The 18,882-nt window shown below is 41.3% G+C and overlaps 1 long non-coding RNA gene across 3 annotated transcripts in view; it reads left to right on the top strand.

The window, feature by feature from the left end:
- Positions 1-18,882, top strand: part of LOC308476085 — a 573,910-nt gene that overhangs the window by 253,652 nt on the left and 301,376 nt on the right. For all 3 annotated transcript variants that reach the window (XR_013985691.1, XR_013985692.1, XR_013985693.1), the window contains exon 4: positions 11,327-11,368. This is a non-coding gene — a long non-coding RNA (uncharacterized lncRNA). The remainder of the gene's footprint in view (positions 1-11,326; positions 11,369-18,882) is intronic.

The following is an 18,882-nucleotide window of genomic DNA, read 5'->3' as shown; positions in this document are numbered from 1 at the left end:
AGTGAGACTTTGAGCATATACCTTGAAGTCATTCCTTGTTGCCGGACAGACCCTGCCTTTAGGCAGAGGGATTTTGGGTGGTACGAAGGAGGCGCAAATGGCTAATTCAATGAAGCATTGCATTTTTATTTTATTTTTACTGCCAAGACAGGGAAAATGCACTTGTGGAATTTTCTGTCTTAGGTGCCCAAATAGGTGCCTGTATTGGGTATTGCCCACCTTGACTTGGGAAGGGAGGAATAATTTGCTCTTCTGCCTCAGGCAGCAAACTGTTTTGGACTTTCCATGCCCTGACGGCACTGAGAGTAAGCTGGTATAGATCTACTGATATTAATTAATTCTCTCTCTTTTTGGTGCTATGATTACCCTTTGCTGATCTAACAAAGGAGATTTGCCCTATGCTTTCAGTCTAACTGTATATATTGCTAGCTGATCCCTTTCCCGACCTGAACGTCAAGAGCTGGGGGTGAAGAATCTTTTTTCAGCCCAACAACTGCATTCCCTCATGGGGGTCTTATGCTAGTGGTGGGAAGAACTGGGAAAAACAGTGGATGTTACTCTTACCTTTCTACAGAAGGCTGTATTCTAGCCACACATAAGCCAGAGGTTTCTACAGACACACACCTTTCCATTCAGCATTCAAGGACAAGGCATAACAGGGCTGGTATGTAGGAAGGAGCTATGGCTTGAGGAGAGGCCTGAGGGCTACACTTGGTACTCGCAGGGGCGTACGAATTGGAGAGGGCAGTCCATCCTGGGTGCCACTCTGGGGTGTGTGTGACAAGATGGCCCTTGCCTCCCCCCAGCTGTAGAGTGGCCGAGGGCGTGCACAGTCCATATGGGCACCGCTCTCGCAGCATCCGTACAGGCTGCCGCTCTTGGGCGCCATCCATATGGGCGACTGCACGGGCTGCCTCTCACACGACGACCGCATGGGCTGCCGCACATGCATCACTGGGTGGTTTGCCCCACCCCTCGGTGTCCCGCCCTGGGTGTCGGAGTGGGTTCCTCCGCCACTGGGTACCCAGCCCTAAGACTCCCACTCTAAATCTAGGGCAAAGTTCTGATGACTCAGGTGAAAGCCGGCCACTATTCTTTCAATGGAACATTTATGCCCAGCTGATTGTCTGGAATTCAGTTTCCTGTGCAATTAATGGAAAGTAACAACCAAAGCTGCATTGCTTCACTCTCTAAATGCATAGGGATGAAACTGGCCGAGTATATTCCTAGCATTAGCCGGGATTTTGCTCATTTGTAGAGTCCAGACAAATTTATAGATTAAAATTGAAAGAATATTTTCAGCTTGAGGTCTGACACTGTGCTTTCATTTAATGGTCTTAAAATGTAAAATCCCCTTTTAGTACAAGAAAACACAACAAGCAAACAAAAAGACCTGGAACTCCATGCTTACAATATTAGAATTGCAGCCCTGAAATTGAGCAGTGCTTTCACGAATGAGTTGGCAAAATAATCTCCCGTTTGGCATTTTCTTTCCCATTAATATAGTGCAGCCAGGTTTAGTGTTGGCTGGTGGCCAGAGGTTACCACCGAAAAGTAGGTATTGAGCAGTGTGATTAATGAAGGTACAGTCACTCACCTGACATAGACTGTGCTTCATTTCCTCAGAGTTCAGAGCAGGTAAATTACTCAGAGCTCTGAGCCTAAAAGCTCTTAAAATACCTTGTTTAGTGGTATGTTTGAAGCCAGAATCATTCATCATTTTCATGTTTTTATCAACAAGATTAATTAAACGTCCCCTGAGATTGCTTGCATGCTTGTAGCTGGTCTATCTTTAGAAAATGAATGGCCGTGCCTGGGGTTTATCTTCAATTCTGTGGAGTTTCGCTCAAATATTTCATCCAATTAACAAGTTAAATTGATTTCTCTGACAATAAAAATAGCAAACATGGGCTTGTTATTGCTGAGCACCTGGAATGTTAGAATCATTTGTTATCCTTGTTCTAACCCTGGTATCTGCTGACCTGCTTCTGGCGTTGCCTTAAGACCAATGCTGTCGACCAACAACCAGCTCATTACTTGGTTTCCTTTGAGCAACTAAATGCAACGCTTAATAGCCAGAAGCCACTATCTTAGATATCTTCCTAATACGTGGTAGCCACAGCAGGAGCTCTGTGTATGTCTCAAAATGCCCATGGAGTTTTGGAATGGGACTATAATGACAGATTTACAAACACAATCACTTTAATCCTATAGAAGCGAGAGCACTGTCTGGAAACTAAGATGTGCAGTTCTTGTTTTGTATTTGTGCGTGGGTTTTTGTGTGTGGCTGTTCCAGTTTGGCAGAAAGAATGGAAAAGGAGGAAGAACTGATTATCAACTTTTTAAAAGTCAGTTAATTATTATTTTTTTAAAGATCTCTGGAGTGAGAAATTGTATATCAACAAGTGTCACCCATGTACTATAACTTAACAAATAAGTTTCTGGCACAATTTCTTCCTCCTCTGATGTCAAACTCTGCTTAAATAGCAAAGCCCGCCCCTGCCTCATGCTGTTAGTTGTTATTACCAACAATGTCAATCCAAAAAATACATGTTCAGTTTACCATCACTTTCCAGAAAATAGATAGCTAATTCTCTTACTCTAATTCATACAAGATGCCTAGTAGGCTTAGCTCGAAAGAATACTCAAAGTTTTATGGTGCTTTTGTTTTGTTTTTGTATTTTAATATTGTATTGTGTCTTTTTGTGATTCACCCAAGAACATGCATTTTGGGGGGACCTATATACATACAGTAAACAAACAAAGTGGCAGAATTATGAGCTGACAGGCAATCAATTTGGTTTGGCTTGGCAGAAAACACAGCAAGGAGCCCAAACCTGCCTCACAAGCAGCTTCAACTCTGGTGTAGCATAGCGGCTAAGAGACCGAATCAGGAATTTCCAGCTCAGAGTTAACTTCTGCTATGAACCCAGTGGGACAGTTAGGTCATTTTGGAGTCTGGTCTTAATGATGTAATTTGGTGGTTGGGAGATCCCTCTCTATTGGTAATACATATTACATCACTTACTTCAAAATGAGGTAAGCCAGATCATCTGTGTTTAGGTTCTGTCATGCTCATTCTGTTGAGTGGAGCCCTGGACTTCTGGCCCATTGTCCTGCCCTGAAGTGTGAGGGCCTGGGCCTTGCCCCCTAGACCAGCTGGTAACACTTTTGCAGAGGGAGCAGGCCCTGCAGTCCCCACCACAGCAGTATATTATATTGTTTTCCAGCTGGGGATAATCAAAGGGAATGAATCTCAAAAGACAGCAAGGGCTTCAAACCAAAACTTAAATTTCACTTGAACACATTTGAATAAATCCGCTAGTGTGGTACAATGGCTAGAATCAGTGGTCTAGATCTGGAAAACCCAAGTTCAGATTCCTAATGATCTAGGATGGCATTGGGCACATCAACATTCTTACAATCTAACCTGCCCAGGGCTGTTGTTAAGTAGCACTGTGTTGCGTAGAGAAACTGAGACAGACATGTAACACATAAAAATGAGAAGAAACCTCCCTATGTAATTCTATATGCTTTCATATTTCCTAGAGTCCTTAAATTGCCAAGATTTATGCAAAAAAGATTCGCTAAGGAGGAATAGTAATGAAAATAAAAAGAGGAATAAGGAATATTCCTTTTCAGCAAGTGTCTTTCTTTTCTACAGCAGTTGGAGCAGTTTGCTGAGAGCAGGACCACCTGCAGTTTACTTCAAAGTAGGAAATGCTAGCAAAGTCCATGGAGTCTTAAGACTTTGAAGCTTTTGAAAATGTATTTGGGAGTAGCTCTCAGATGTTGTCCATTCCAGTATAAATCAGCTCTTAGGGCCAGATTTAACATCTGTAGGACTTTTTATGACTAACTCAGGTGAAGCCCACACAAACACACACTTCAGATTTATACCAGTGAAGTATCTGCCTGCATGTGGTGGTGGTGAGGGGGGGGGGGCAACCTTAGAGGCAGGTTTCAAAATTCTGTTGTATTAAATGGCCAGAGCTTCTCTATGTCTGATTAAACCAACTTTATTCCCAGGCACCAGTACAGCCAAATACAAAGAGAAACAACTGAAAATGCCAATTTCATCTCTCAGTGGGTATTTTGGATGAGTGTTTTCATTCATATTAATTAAATTAAATTTTCAAATATTTGAAAAGGCTTTGCTACCTTTAAACCAGTTACAGTGTTTATATCGGCTGTACTACTGGAGAGCATAAAAAATGCCAAATGTCATCTAGACCTATATTTATAGAATAAATACCTCCCAGAATTTGGCTGTATTGAAGTCTTGCTTTCATTCTTTTTCTTAGTTCCCAATGCACCTACTATTTGACTAACTATTAAATACTGGGGTGTATTTTGGTAGGTTTACTGTTGGGATAGATTGCTGATCACTAAATAAGCAAATATAAATGCTGGTTGCTAGGGTTGCTAGCGGCTGGACAGCTGGAACTGTGTAGTTAACCCCCACAAGACAGGGAACAGCACTATGCCAGTTCAGTGCTCTGTTTAACACTGCACACATTGTTGTGTTAAATAAATGCTAAATAGGAGCCAGGTAGTGGTGGCATAGATTAGCTGGTTTGTTCATTTGGGATCACACAGTGGGATGACATGGGTGACATCCCGCAGAATATCTGCCAATAATTTGCAGACCTTCTATGAGAGCTTCAGTTATGGCTCAAATCTGTTTCTGATTGTGACAATACTGTAATAGGAATCTGCTAATTAGTTGTAGCTTTTTTTCACGCTTTCTTTTTTGCTTGAATATATTGCAAGCTTGCCAAAGTACTGAATTGGGAGATGCTTTGTTTTGAGCTACTAAGCTCAGCTTTTGGACTAATTGCCATTAACATTTTTATTTCATTCATATATATAAGAATCTCAGTGAAGGTTATGAAGGATGGGGCATATTTTTTCAGTCTAAAAGAGCAACCTTAGCATTGTCTGTTTTCTCTTCTAAATGAGAGAGTTGGCAGTCCTGCAGCCCATGACTTATAAACCTTTCCCAGTCAAGTATTGAAACAAATGAGATTGCTCCAGACCATGAGACCTATGGATGACATCCTTTGTCTCAGTCATATTCACAATTGTGTGTGAAGCTGATCCTTGCTACCAGGTAATGGCAAGAGGGGAGTTGAGTTTGGCCTATGGAGCCCACTGGCCCAGGCTGCTGCTAGGTAAAATAAACAGAACCGACAACAGATCTTGCATATATAACTCTGCTGTGGAACTGATATTGAAGGGTACTATTGTAGAAAAGAAATATTGGCAGTTTAATGGGAAAGTATGTCATACTTAAGTTGTGAAGATCATTGTTATAGGAAGAAATATCGGGCACTAGAATAACTGACCTTTTAAAAAAGGTTGATAATTTCATAATGGATGTTTCAGGCTATTAGCTTTGTGATAGTTAGAAACTGAGCCATTATGTTCACAGACAGTATAGAGGATGGTGCTGTTGAGAAATAACAGAAATAATATCAATAGTAAAAAAATATTATTTATATGCCACCCATTTGACTGGCTTGCCCCAGCCACTTTGGACAACTCCCAACAAAAAATAAAAGCACAATGCAACATCGCACACTAAAGTTCCCTGAACAGGGCTGCCTTCAGATGTATTTTAAAAATCACATAGCTGTTTATCTGTTTGACATCTGATGGGAGGGTGTTCCACAGGGCAGGTGCAATTACCAAAAAGGCCCTCTGCCTGGTTCCCTGTAACTTCACTTCCCACAGTGAGGGAGGAACCAGAAGGCCGTCCAAGCTGGATCTCAGTGTCTGGGCTGGAAGATGGGGGTAGAGACGCTCCTTCAGGTACAGGGCCAAAGCCACTTAGTGCTTTAAAGATCAGCACCAACACTTTGAAATGGTTATCACTATTATCTCTAGCTGTGCTCTTCCCTAAACATCTAGAACCACTGAAATTCCTTAAAAGGAAGGAGTGGATGCCCATTTTTACCTGTGGTGTTCTACAGAACATGTGAGAGATGCAAATTGATGCAACATGGCACATGCATAGTACAAAGAGCTATAAGCACTACATGGCTCTGCATGGTGTTTACATACAGTATGCGAAAGATGGGGAAAAAAGGTATGTGTTTGAATCTCATATGTTGCCTGGAACATCATGCATGTGCACAGGGTATAACAGTTCTTTCCATAATTTGCAGAGTGACCCTGAATGAATGCTGGTGGTGGTAGAGTGATAGCTGCAAGTGTATTTGATCTGACATAGCATGATGCAGTCATATCTTGGTCATGTAGCAGTGAGAAAGGTCCTGCTTTAAAACTTCAGTAGGTGATTTCCAGTGTTAAGAGCCTTTGTCCATTTCAGTTTCTCATTTTTCCAATCTTAAATTTGGTTTGCCCTATTTCTGCATACCTCTGCAAATTTTTCTTTTAAAAGATTCACATGAAAATTTGTACACATATTCATGTGGAACTTTTCCACTTGCTAATTGTGCATTGCACAATATAAAAATATTTGTATGCAGTGTTGCCCCTACATGCATCTTGTAAGCTATTTTCTAAGATAATGCATTTCCCCCCATAATTTTCACTGATGTAACTATTTTTACAGTATTTTTCACTGATGTCTGTTTTTTTCTGACTGGAGAACTGGAGATGTGTGAATTTAAAAGGAGAGCTGTATTTTGGTTTTCATATTGGTTTGGGAAGCTTTTAGTAGTTTTGCATTCAAATACAAAGTGAATGAATTTCTCCCCCATCCTTAGCTATAAAATATGCAATCACTACTACAGAATTGGACTCAATTGTGTGTAATAATGTAAGCAATTCATATTAGAGTATTGAACAATGGCAATCTGACATGATTCAGCAGCATAGCTTTTAAAAAATTCAACAGCAGTAAGAAGTTATGATATACTTATAGGATTTTCAAGCACTAAATTCATAGCTGATTCATTTTAATTGAAATAGATGATGTTTCATTCCTTGGTCATTTCCTGTTGATTTCATCCACATTAAAGCATTCTGTTTAATGTGCAAGTTAACCCTAAATAAGTTACCCTTTTAATCACTTCTAATTGGCTTACATGCCAAAGTTTAGCTTCAGAAAAATGAAAATAAAGGGTGTTGGTGGTCGTGTTGGACTTGATCCCAGTAGTTGTCCAAAATTCTGTAGAATTAAGTTGTTGAGCCATTTAACAAGCACAACTATCAGGATTATTTGCCTTTGTAAATACTTTACATTAGTCAGCAGATGGCATTCAATGTACATTAACTATTTCACCATGTAACAGGAAGCCTATGTTTTCCTCCAAGAGACGCTGTTATTTTCTCATTTGCAGTTCTGTGCTAATTTGTGAACTATTTAGTGATAATCAGCCGAGGTGATATTTCACCCCATTCAGTTTGTGTAACAGGTTTAATTGACTACACAGTAGTGTAAAATGCAGGTGACGTTTGTTTTAACAGACTTCAGTGATGTGGAAGTGTATGGAAGGTCAGTCATGGACTTTTGGCAGGAAGCTCAGATGCTTTTAGGAAATGTATTGGATGTATTTCCCCTGAGCCTTGAGCAAGAGTGGAGGTAGGATGACATCTCCTGTAATCAAGATTTCAGAAAGCCAAATGCTCACCTAATAGGACTTTAAAATCTATTTCTCGGGGTTAATCTACATTGAATACGAAGTAGAAATGGCACATTTTCTTGTCATAAAGCAGTGACAATCTGCACAGACTGCCCTTTCAATATTTCTGGATGGAAATCCAGCCCTTCTGAACATACTGTTCTCTGGCTTACTTCACATCTATACTCCTGCCCATCTGTCAGAATGGCATAATGCCTACTTCAAAGGTGTTACATTGGCTTCAGTAGGGTTGAATTGCCAATTAAATATAGGATTGAAAGGCAGGAGTGTAGAAAGCTTCATTTTATGCACAAAGAGGATGCTAAGACAGCTTCAGTACATGAAGTCACGACTGCTGTGACATTGGCCTCAATCCGCAAGCAACTTTCACTGACCACTTCTCTCCCATTGGAATGAATAGTTTTCAAAACTTTCAGTGCACATTCTTCCCTTGTTGGAATGAATGGCTTTTACAGCAGATTTGCTCTTGTGCAATTCTCACACAAAATTTCCATGTGACTACACATGGAAAAATAATCTCAAAAGCTTTCCTGTTGTTCCAAGACCTTAAGGTGGAATGTAAATCTATTTCATAACGTTGTTTAGTAACATCCTTTAAACCTGGAGCAGTGAATAGAAATGCTGCTATCCATGTTGCTGAACTACATCCCTCATCCCTGATCATTGGCCATTCTGTCCGGGGCTGATGGGAGTTGGCACCCAACACCATCTGATGGGCACCCTGCTTCAAAACACACACACCAGGACATTGAGCAGCACTAGTGACAGACAATTAAAAACAACAGGAAATTTAAATAAAAAGTAAAAATGCCTTGGCGTCCAGTGCAACCAGCTTAAATGCATTGCTTGGTTGGCTGGGCATGAAAGCAGACAACACCTGGCAATAAGGACCTCTGATTGGCCCATTTAAACTACAGGTTTTGGCAAGCAATCACACCCAGCAGACTGGCTGGCCGGGGAAATTGCCAGATAGCCGGCTGGCCGCATGAGCTCTGACCTCTCAGGGATGGCGATCACATTGTCCATGGCAAAATATTCCATAGTTTGGCACCACTATCCTCTCCCTCTCATATAATACTAGACCTTGGGGAGCTCCAATGAAGCTGAATGTTGTAAGATTCAGGACAGAAACAAGAAAGTACTAATTCACACAGCATATGGTTAAACTGTGGCATTTGCTCCCGTAAGATATAGAGAGGGTCACCAACTTGATGAGCTTTAAAAAGGTAGGCTACCAACCCAATGGCAGCGTTCTGCCTCACTGCCAGAGACCAGGGGTAGGCAACCTAAGGCCTGGGGGCCGGATCCGGCCCAATCACCTTCTAAATTTGGCCCGTGGACGGAAAGCACAGGTCAAATGGAAAAGCTCTCGGACCTGGGCTTTCTAGACATGGCACAAGTGGAAGTGTGGAGAAGCTCTGAGTGCAAATCAAACATGAGGAAAGCGCTATTGCACTCAGGTGGTGATTGAGGGTTTCCCAAAGGCATGTGGTTGACTGCTGTGAGGACAGGATGGTGGACTAGATGGGTCTTGCCCACCAGGCTCTTCGTATCTTCTGATGATGCCAGAATTAGCCATGGTGGGCCATCTGGGACCCTGTTTCTTGCCTGTCCATGCTAGATGCAGACACCATTCCTTCCCTATGTATACCTCAGATGGAAATTTAGAAACAGTTTGCTTGAGCAAACTTGTTTTGTTAAACTGATATTGACAAATACATGAACTATTGGTGCCTTTAATTGCTATTTTCTCAATTATTTAATAAAGTAAGGTTGCCTGTTTACTTTCTTTAAAGGAATGCCTGAAGCATGCTTTGAAAACTCACTTGTCATTCAAAGCTTTGTTTGTAAAAACCCAGCACTTTGATGAATAGATAGATATACATGCTAGTTTTTTATTTTTTAAAAAATAGGTTCATGATCAAACACCTGCAGAGTTTTTATTCCTTCCTATTTTATAATTACCAAATGGGTTATTGTTAAACTTTCATTTCTACACTGGTAATTTGCTACACATTCTTCATTGTGATCAAGAACAATGGTACCTGTTCTTTGTTGATGTGGGGTTTTAAACTGCATGTGGAAACTTGTGAATTTTGTTCATCTCTGATTATGGATCAGTATATCCACAAGAAAGCCCGTGATACTCTGAGAGCTCTAATGCATTACTAAGCCCATTAGTACATAGCCATGGATATGTCATTATAGTATTTGGTTGCCAAATACCCTGAGTTCTGGCATGAAGCTTGTATTATGTATGCATGGAAGCCAGAAGGCTGCTGGTTTTAGTAGCATTCTAGATGGCACGTGGAGAGATAGAAATACTTTTCTTCACAATTCTCTTTGAAACAAAGAGGCAGTCATACTGTAGATATACTAGCTGATGACCTCCTTTCTCCATCCTGTTAATGCTCCTCTGGAGAGGTTCCGCAATGCTATGGCCAAGGAAACCAGGCTGTGGCTGACAAATCATTCCACTGATGGAGATGGCAATTAGACACCTGGAGAGAAGGGCTGCCAAATGACAGATTCACAAATAATGATGACAATCATGATAATGATAATAATAACAGCGAGAAAATAACCCACTGACACAGTACAAGGCATATGATTTCTGGCCAGAATTATTGCCAGAGCCAAAAGAACATGGCAAGAAAGACAATTTTAATGTAACCTTTTGTTTCTTTTGCACAGGGATGGTATAAGTGAAGGTCATCAAAATGTACAAAGTGGAAAAAATAAAAATAAAAAGTGGAGGCAGACTTCAGAATGACTACTGACAACAATTGCACTTCATTAATGTTATGAAAACAAGTCCTCTGAAATGAATTCGTCTCCAGCAGATAATATGTGGTAAGCAGGAGCAGCAAGCATGGAGGAGTGCTGCCACAGACCTGCTGTTCTGGTACCACCATTTCTGCTGCGTGCCAGGATGGTCAGGGGACGAAGCAGGATGGCAGTGAAATTGGGTGGTCCAGGTTCACCAGGGAGAGGGGCAGATTGACACCTGCTGGTGTGCACAAACTGCCATCTTGTTGCCTTACCATCCCAGTACCAGGCAGTGATGCTGCTGCCAGGAGGCCAGTTCTCCAGTGACACCCCTACCCCCAGCCGCTCCTGGTAATTCAAGAGTTCATGACAAGTTCCTTGCATGCACACTCTTGTTCATACCAGAAGACTTCTGTGCAATTTGAAAGGTCAATTTACTCAAGTGCTTTTTTTCTAAAAAAAATATGTCTAGGAGTACTCTCGTTTTCCTACTTGTATTGAAATATTGCCCCTCAATGAGGCCAAACTGAGAGTCACAAAATGTTTAGGGGTATGCTTACCCCTCCTTCCCCCCAGAAAAAAGCACTGAATTTACCAATAGATTGGATTAACCAAAAGCTGACCACAGTGCTCATCATTACAGACGTATGGTACGTGAGTACATTATCTACTGGTAATTCATTTGTCATGATAAAAAGGATCTGTAAGCATACTAATGTAGTTGATAATGATGCTAAAAACAAGCAAGTTTTTCTTATGGTGAAGATGATCAATGTGGTCTGATGCTACCATGGGGAAAAGTAAATACAATGGTAATGAAACTGGTGGTCCTGAGAATTGGCCTCAGCTAAGGTAGCTTGCATACAAAGGTGCAATACAATACAACACTGAGGCTTCTGGAATGTATTATTGTTCTCAAGTGGCATATCTTCCATTCCTTACAGGACTGCAGATTTTGGCACTGTCCTGAGGAAGACCACCACAAGGTAACTGCTCCCATGGGGCTTTAAAAAATTATTAAATGTTTTATTGTGTTACAAAACAAACATTGTGTCTTCATTTTCGAGTCATAGTCTTTTTCACAGTTTGTTTACGTTCAGTAAGAAACACTATTGCTATGTGGTTGGGGGAGAAAGAGGGAGGGAGATGGAGGGTAATGTTATCTCGTTCTATTGCATAGTGTTAGTGTAGGGTTCATTTGCATCATGTGGTAGGTCCTTTATTTGTACATTTATTTGTTTGTATTGACATTGCGAGATATTAGGGGGTCCAGAGCTTGATTGGTTGCATTCAGTTGGTTGCAGTGTGGTTTGTATGTATGCGTGTGTGGTGTTGGGTCAGATTAGCTCTATTAATTTATATGCTTTGGTGGAGGATAGGTCATTGTCTTATTGTGCTGTGTGTGTGATAAAGGGGAGCCACAGTGGAGTGAAGGCATCCTCTGTTGCTTGTCCCCGTGCTAGTTTAAGTTTGTTGGTTAGCTTTTCTAATAGGGTGGTTTTCCATACATTTTGGCACCAGTGTTCTATGTCCACTCCTGATAGGTCCTTCCAGCGTCTAGTTAAGTTTCTGGCTGCTAAATAAGAGAGTTCTGAGCACCTTGTCATGTCATGTGTGTTGTCCTGGAAAACTATATGGCTAGTTCTGGAGTTGCTTCTATTACCTGTTTTGTTATTTTGGATATTTATTGTAGCACTGGCATCCAAAAGGATTGAACTTTGGGACGTTCCCATCACATGTGGAGGTATGTGTCTATAGAGGTGCAGCCTCTCCAGCATTTGGATGAGGTCCTTTTATGTATCAGCACCAGCTTCCGTGATGTTAGATACCATTTATAGATAAATTTCAGGGTAAGTTCTCTTCTTTTGGCTAAGATGGATTTAAATGGTGATTTAGACCATATTTTGACCATCGGATGGGGTTTATTTTGTATCCTAAGTCATGCACCAATTGGTGAGGGAGTCTGAAGTGTCTTGGAGTAGTATTTTATAGATTGCAGATAGCACCCCCTTGCCATGTCCCTCTTCATCTCAAAAAGGGCATCAACTAATTTCCCATGGGGCTTTTTGAGATCAGGAAGTGCTGGCAGTTGGGGAGACTGCGGAGTGCAAATAGTTAATGGCAAGAAAACCACAACCACAACCATTTCATAACAATAAATTAATTCCAAACCTGCACAGACCAACAATTAAAGTAAATTCTAAAATACTTTGAAAAAGAAGGCAACAAAGGAAAAATCTTTTTCATGGGTGAATAAACCTTCTCAGAAATTGGAGGACAGGTTCTGGCACAGCACTAGTTTTTTCAGCAAACTGCAACAGTTGCCTTTGGTAATTCTTCAGTGAGTTCCAAATACACTGCCTTGAGAACTATGAAGTGGGATTATCTTTCAGCTTCCCATGTGTAATCTAGCAGGTTCACGATGACTGCAACATCCTCCTTGCCAGTGACGTTTTACTCTAACATTGGAATTGTTTCTAAGGGTGGTGGTCTGTTCTGCATCGCCAGAATTATAAGGCAAGTGATGTTTGTGCACTGTCTCAGACTTAGCATGAGGAGAGAAGCACTCTATAATTCCAAGTCTGAAACGGGGTCCATGTCAAATCTTTGTTTCTGAAGCGACAGCAGCATGGTTGCTGCTTGCCTATGCTTTGTTCAGCTATGTGGCAGAAGCATTCCTTGAGTTGCAGGTAGTAAAAAATAGAGTTCATGTTCATAGCAGAACTGCAACGATGGATGTGTTTGGGCAGGAGGACATAAGGTTAAATCCAGTAATTACTGGGAATTGGAGAGGGGCATTTTAAGCCAGATGCATCACTGTTGAGCAATTAGGAAAGGATGGAGATATTTTGGTCTCTGACTTATCTTTAATTTCACAGTGGCCAAGAACATAAGTTATGACAGAATGAGAGAAGGACCATCTGGCCTAATTTCTCTGTTTTGTATGTGTGGGGGTGGGGTGTTTCAACTCAAAGCTCATTCCAAAAATAAATATGTATGAAACTTGAGGATTCTTTTCTATACTGTGTTTTCTTCTGCTCTGCCCCCAGTAGTCACATCAATGCATTATGTACCCCCCCCCCCAATATGGTACTTGCATTATATATTGTTTTCTAATGCTTGGGTTGTTGTGTCTGAGTTTTTATTAAGTCTGCTGGTGGAAAATGTTTCTCTGCCACAGTTCCAGGTCACCCAAACTATGGAAAAATGTATTTCTCTTTCCATGTAATACGTTCTGTGGTGTCCCTTTCCATGGGGTTTAGAAGATGATTAGACAAACAGAGGGAGAACAAGGTTTTCAATGGCAACTAGCATTGGCAGAATTCGGGCTCTCAAATTTCAGCGGCACCCTGTGCAATCCTAAAATTTGGCGCCACCTCCCCCTCACATTCCATTCTACAGCATTGTTGTGGCGCCCCCTGCAGTGTGGAGCCCAGTGCGGCCGCATCAGTCACACTACCCTAAAACTGCCTCTGCTACTAGTCTGCCTCTGTATACCAGCTGCTGGGAATCACAGGTGAAGAGAGTGTTTTTGGCATTTGCTTGCCCCCTGTGAGAATAGGATGCTGGACTAGATGGGCCTTTGGCCTGATTCACAATGGTAAGCATTCTCTCCACTTATGATTCCCAGCATCTATTTGGTGGCTGCCTCTGACAGAGGAGGGGGAAAATAGCCATTGTGGCTAGTAGCTATTGATAGCCTTATCTTCCATGAATATGTCTAATCCTCCCTCCAAAGTGTTGGCATCTTGTCAGAGCAAACTGCATAGTTTAACTGTGCACTTTTTGAAGGACTACTTTCTTTTGTCTATTCTGAATATTCCGATGATCACAGTGTGTTATAAAAAACCTTAACTATCTTAACCTCTTAGCGTATTCATTTATTGTATATTTCTATATTCAGATAGAACCTTTTATGCAGGAGGTGTCATATTTAAGAAGAGAAAAGTCTGTAGTAAAACAAAATAATAGCTGGCTTTGTTTAATGTTCAATCATTTAACACAATACTTTTGACAGGAAAAACATTTACATCATTTAATTTAGCACATATTTGGAATGCAAATGAAGTATGGATATTTGATAAAAAGGTGTTGCTGTTTTACTTGTTATAAAGAAAAAATGCTCATGATGGCAGTAGAATTCTTATCATCAGCCCACAATGCATGTTGTTGCTTCCATTAACGATCACATGCCTCATTTGTGGAAAGTGATACAAATTTCTCCAAACAAAATGTCTTTGGTGGGAATCTGCTAACTGCAATGAGAAGGGAAAGGGTAAACATTATGGTAATTGAGGTATATGAAGAAATATCATAAATGTTTTCTTGTAATGATGATGAAACAGCCATTATAGCTGCTTGAATGTTTAATGTTTAAGCTCAGTGCAAGAACTTTCTCAAAATTAGAAGTGTCCATCTAAACAAAACAAATGGCAGTAATCATACAATGCAGAATTCATGCCAGCCTTTTCTTTGTATTCTTGGTTAGGGACATGGGTAAAAAATCAGTTTAACACCTTTCAGGTTTGAATGGCTCTTTTCAGAACAAGGGAGTCATCCTTCCCCCCTCTACTAGGATTTGTTTTCCTCTGCTATAAATAGCAAAAAGCAACAAATAATATGGTTGTAGCTAGTGCTGCCATTTCACTTCAGCAACAGGCTTCACTTTCACAATGTAGAATCCTCACCCACACTCTTAAAATCTACTCTCGAAGGTTGGTGGACCCTCTGGAGCAGATTGGAAGTCATATCTATACATAGCCTCCTAGTTCCAGTGTTTGATGTTAAATGAGCCCTCTTCTCATACTCCCCCTCCCCATTTAAATCAATGCTCAGAGGGGAACAAGATTGTGCTGGCTGGTCCCATGCCTGATCTCTGTATGTCCTGCAGCCCTTTCCCCAGCCTTCATGCATTGGGTGGAGAATAGCCATGGGTCCTACAACAACAACAGCAAAAACCACAACTGTAGGCACATAGAGGTCCATACCTGTGGTCTGGAAATCTTGCTGTCACTATAGTCTCTGATTTTGTGTACCAGCCCTACTCTTGTAAAGTTGTATGCGCATATAGACTGTTATTGTGTTCCACTCAGTGTCCACAGGTCAAGATTGGCACCAGTAGCTACACACAGGTTGGGGTAAGGCAAACAGCCAGGATCTTTTTCTCATCTGTGCATTGATTGAAAGTGTGTGGCATGTAAGAAAATACAATAAATTTTCTCAATTCGAATCCACCACCTTTCTCTTAACTTTTGTAAATGACAGATGCTTCTAGCAGTTACTGTCAGCTGTACTAGGCAGAAACAAACCACACTTTCCTATTCTTCCTGCTCTAATTCTTGTCAAGGAATTGAAATGAAACTTATTTCAGACATGTGACTTATTACAGCCTAATCCCACAAATGTCTTTATTGCTCTGTCTTATCTCCCCCCTCCTTTCCGGGGAACTAGAGAGCCTTGAATTAAATCCAGTATTATTAGACCAGTAATAAGTTGCACTGAATAACTCCTTAGGGAAGTGACCAATTAAAGCTGCACTCTAGATAGCTTCACTTATGCAGCAGCAAATCCACTAGCTGGTGCCCGTTTCTTCATTCCTCTCTCTCCAAGGCTGGCAGGAAAACAGGAAGGAAAGCAAGGGGGCACCTTCCCACCCAAGCACACATCTTTTAGAGGAAGGATGGACAACTCACCTACCCCTGTTAAGGGCCACAAGGAATGTAATGTGAGGACAGGGCACAAGCCAGCTGTGGAAGCAGCTAAAGCCAGCAGCAGACAGAGCATGAGCAAAAAGACTTCTTTTTGCACCCTTCTTCACACAGTCTCCCCCCTCTCTTTCTGAAAGGTACCCCCTTTCTCCTTTTCTGGTTTTTCTTTCCCCGTCTCCCTCTTTCTTCCTCCATACCTGCCTGAAGAGGGGCAGATCATTTTTGCCAGAGTTCAGAAAAGAAAACTTTTGAAATTAGGACCTTAGGGACCACAGGAGACCCACAACTGCTGCCTTTAGCAGGTTGGGAAAGCATTAACCATCAGCCAAAGAAAGTTTACAGATGAACACTTGAAGGATTTAGGCAGTCTAAATGGGACATTTATGTATCATGATGTATGACTTCTGGAACAGACATACATCTTTGTAAAACATGACCATAAACTAAGATTGGATATGATCCTATTATTACAAGAATGTGGCAAAAACAAATGTAAAAAGAGCGCTTGGAGATGTTCATGAATCTACACATTAACTTTTCCATCTGTCATTTTTCATAAGCTGTTACTGTAGAAGAGCAGGATAAAAATACTAAATAACAACTAAAACAACAACTAAAACTGCAGAGCTATTTCTGGCTTTCTTGTATTGATAGGCTACACACACTGCTATGCTTCGCCTACTTGAGTCCTTCTTTTGCAGGCACAGGCAAACTCAGCCCTCCAGATGTTTTGGGACTACAATTCCCATCATCCCTGACCACTGGTCCTGTTAGCTAGGGATGATGGGAGTTGTAGTCCCAAAACATCTGGAGGGCCTGTTCTTTTGCATAGCCAGACTGTATTGCCTTTATAAATGCAATCCTTAGTTGACACAGCCCATAGAAATGGAAGTGGGGGCAGATCAAAAGCTCATGGGAGCCAAATTCATAGGAATTCAAGTGGATACAGTGAAGGAGAAAGGAATTTAGGTGTCCTCCTCTCTGATCTACAAAGGTATTTGCATGCAAATCATTTTACAGTCCATTTTTTTTACCCTCCTGACAGCTGTGTTTGTACACCTGCCTCCTCCTAGGGCTTAATTGAATTTCTGTCCTGCCTTTGGATCAATGTACATTGTACACTATATTTTAGGGAATATTCTATTTGCTTTACTAAGCAAACAGGTTTAGTTCTCATCTCATCTCAGCCATTCTTATATCAAGAATTTCTTCTAAAACTGACATATACAATTATCTGACTTCCCTCCAAGCAATGATTTCCTTTCTTTTGGAAATGGGATTCCTGATAAATATGTAGATAGCCCTTACCACCTCAGACTGATGTGAGAATATCATTCATGCCAGAGCAACTTTCCGGCCTCATCTTGGCACTCTGCATTCCAAATGGTGCTTCTGGTGTAATTATTCCTGACCTGGGATTAGATTCCGATACATTTTAAAAAAAATATTCTTTTTCTATTTATTGATATCAGACCGAGTGCATCTCAAGTGTCACAGAACTGTAAGCTGCCTCATTTATATATTGCCTCTCAGAGAGTTCATCACAGAACGCTGCTTACTCAACCAAAGCCCTAGGAGCCTAAGTGCCATGGATAAGAAAATGGTTCTATTGCGGGAAAATATTTTCATTCTTTCATGCATCTTTCCAGCACGATTACTTCAGCTCAAGCTGGGGAATTATGAGGGAGACATTGTGCAGTCCCAGACATTGTTTCAATGGATATGAGTCAAGGGAGCATTTTGGTGCCCTGTGCCCCATGGGTTAGACAAGCATACCTTCTACTTGAGCTACATCTCCCCCCCTGCACCCCGCCCTGAGTTGACAGGGTTTTAAATAGCAGGAGGGCCACTACCACATCCACATCCCTGCAAGACAGCTGGGGAGGGGGAGGAGGGCATTAAGAGTGCTCCAGCAATTGGGCCCCATGTCATTGCAGGCCAGCTCAGCCCCTCTGCACCTCTGGTATGCCCCTTCAGGGCCGCCTTCTGTTTATAGCTGTTGGGCATCCCATAGGGGACCCTCCCACCTGTCTGCACATTCGACAGGTGAACGGGGGAAATGCCACACGGTTGAAGGGATGTTTGAGTCACTCCATTGGAGGTGGCTGGTAAGAGGCCAGCTTAGCTGGGAGAAGGAACATCTCTATGCTGTTCAGTAACAACATACAGTTGCCCTGCACAAGAGGGATGGGAATTGCTCTGCCTGGCTGCCATTTTACACAGTTACTAGGGAGTATGTCCCACTGAACTTAATAGGGTAGATTTCACAGTGGATTGTGCTGTTAAAAGCATCCAAACCTGCCAGTTGATGCGATCACCTTACCTTACCAACGATGCACTTTTGCATTCATTTCAAGAGAGGAGAGTTAAGCACATGCCTTCTTCATTGAAACTGACTAGATAAAAAAACTGGTCACATTGCACCTTTGTTCTCTAAATATGTGATCCAAGACTGCAAAGAAGTCAAACTTTAATTTGAATGTATTGATGGACAAACATGTAAGTTTCAGTCTCTCGCTTCTCCAATCTTAACTTCAGTCCTCTACATTTCCACATCAGTTTGTGATTTTTGTTCAGTCCTAATGAAAATTCACGAGCATTTTAGTGCAAATTTCTCCCAATGTACAAATTTTTGTATGCAGTTTTGCCTGGTATAGAAATGCTTTCAAAGCCATTTACGTTTTGCTTGTTATTTCCACTAAAATAGCCATTTATATACACACATCACACTGTTATACCCATTTTTGTACACATGATTTCACTGGAGAACTGCACTGCAAAATTCAGAGACT

The sequence above is a fragment of the Podarcis pityusensis genome (assembly GCF_964106645.2).
Source record: "Podarcis pityusensis genome assembly, chromosome: 4".
NCBI classification, from domain to species: Eukaryota; Metazoa; Chordata; class Lepidosauria; order Squamata; family Lacertidae; genus Podarcis; species Podarcis pityusensis.
Note: the sequence above shows the minus strand (reverse complement) of the source record. Positions and strands in the feature narration are given on the sequence as shown.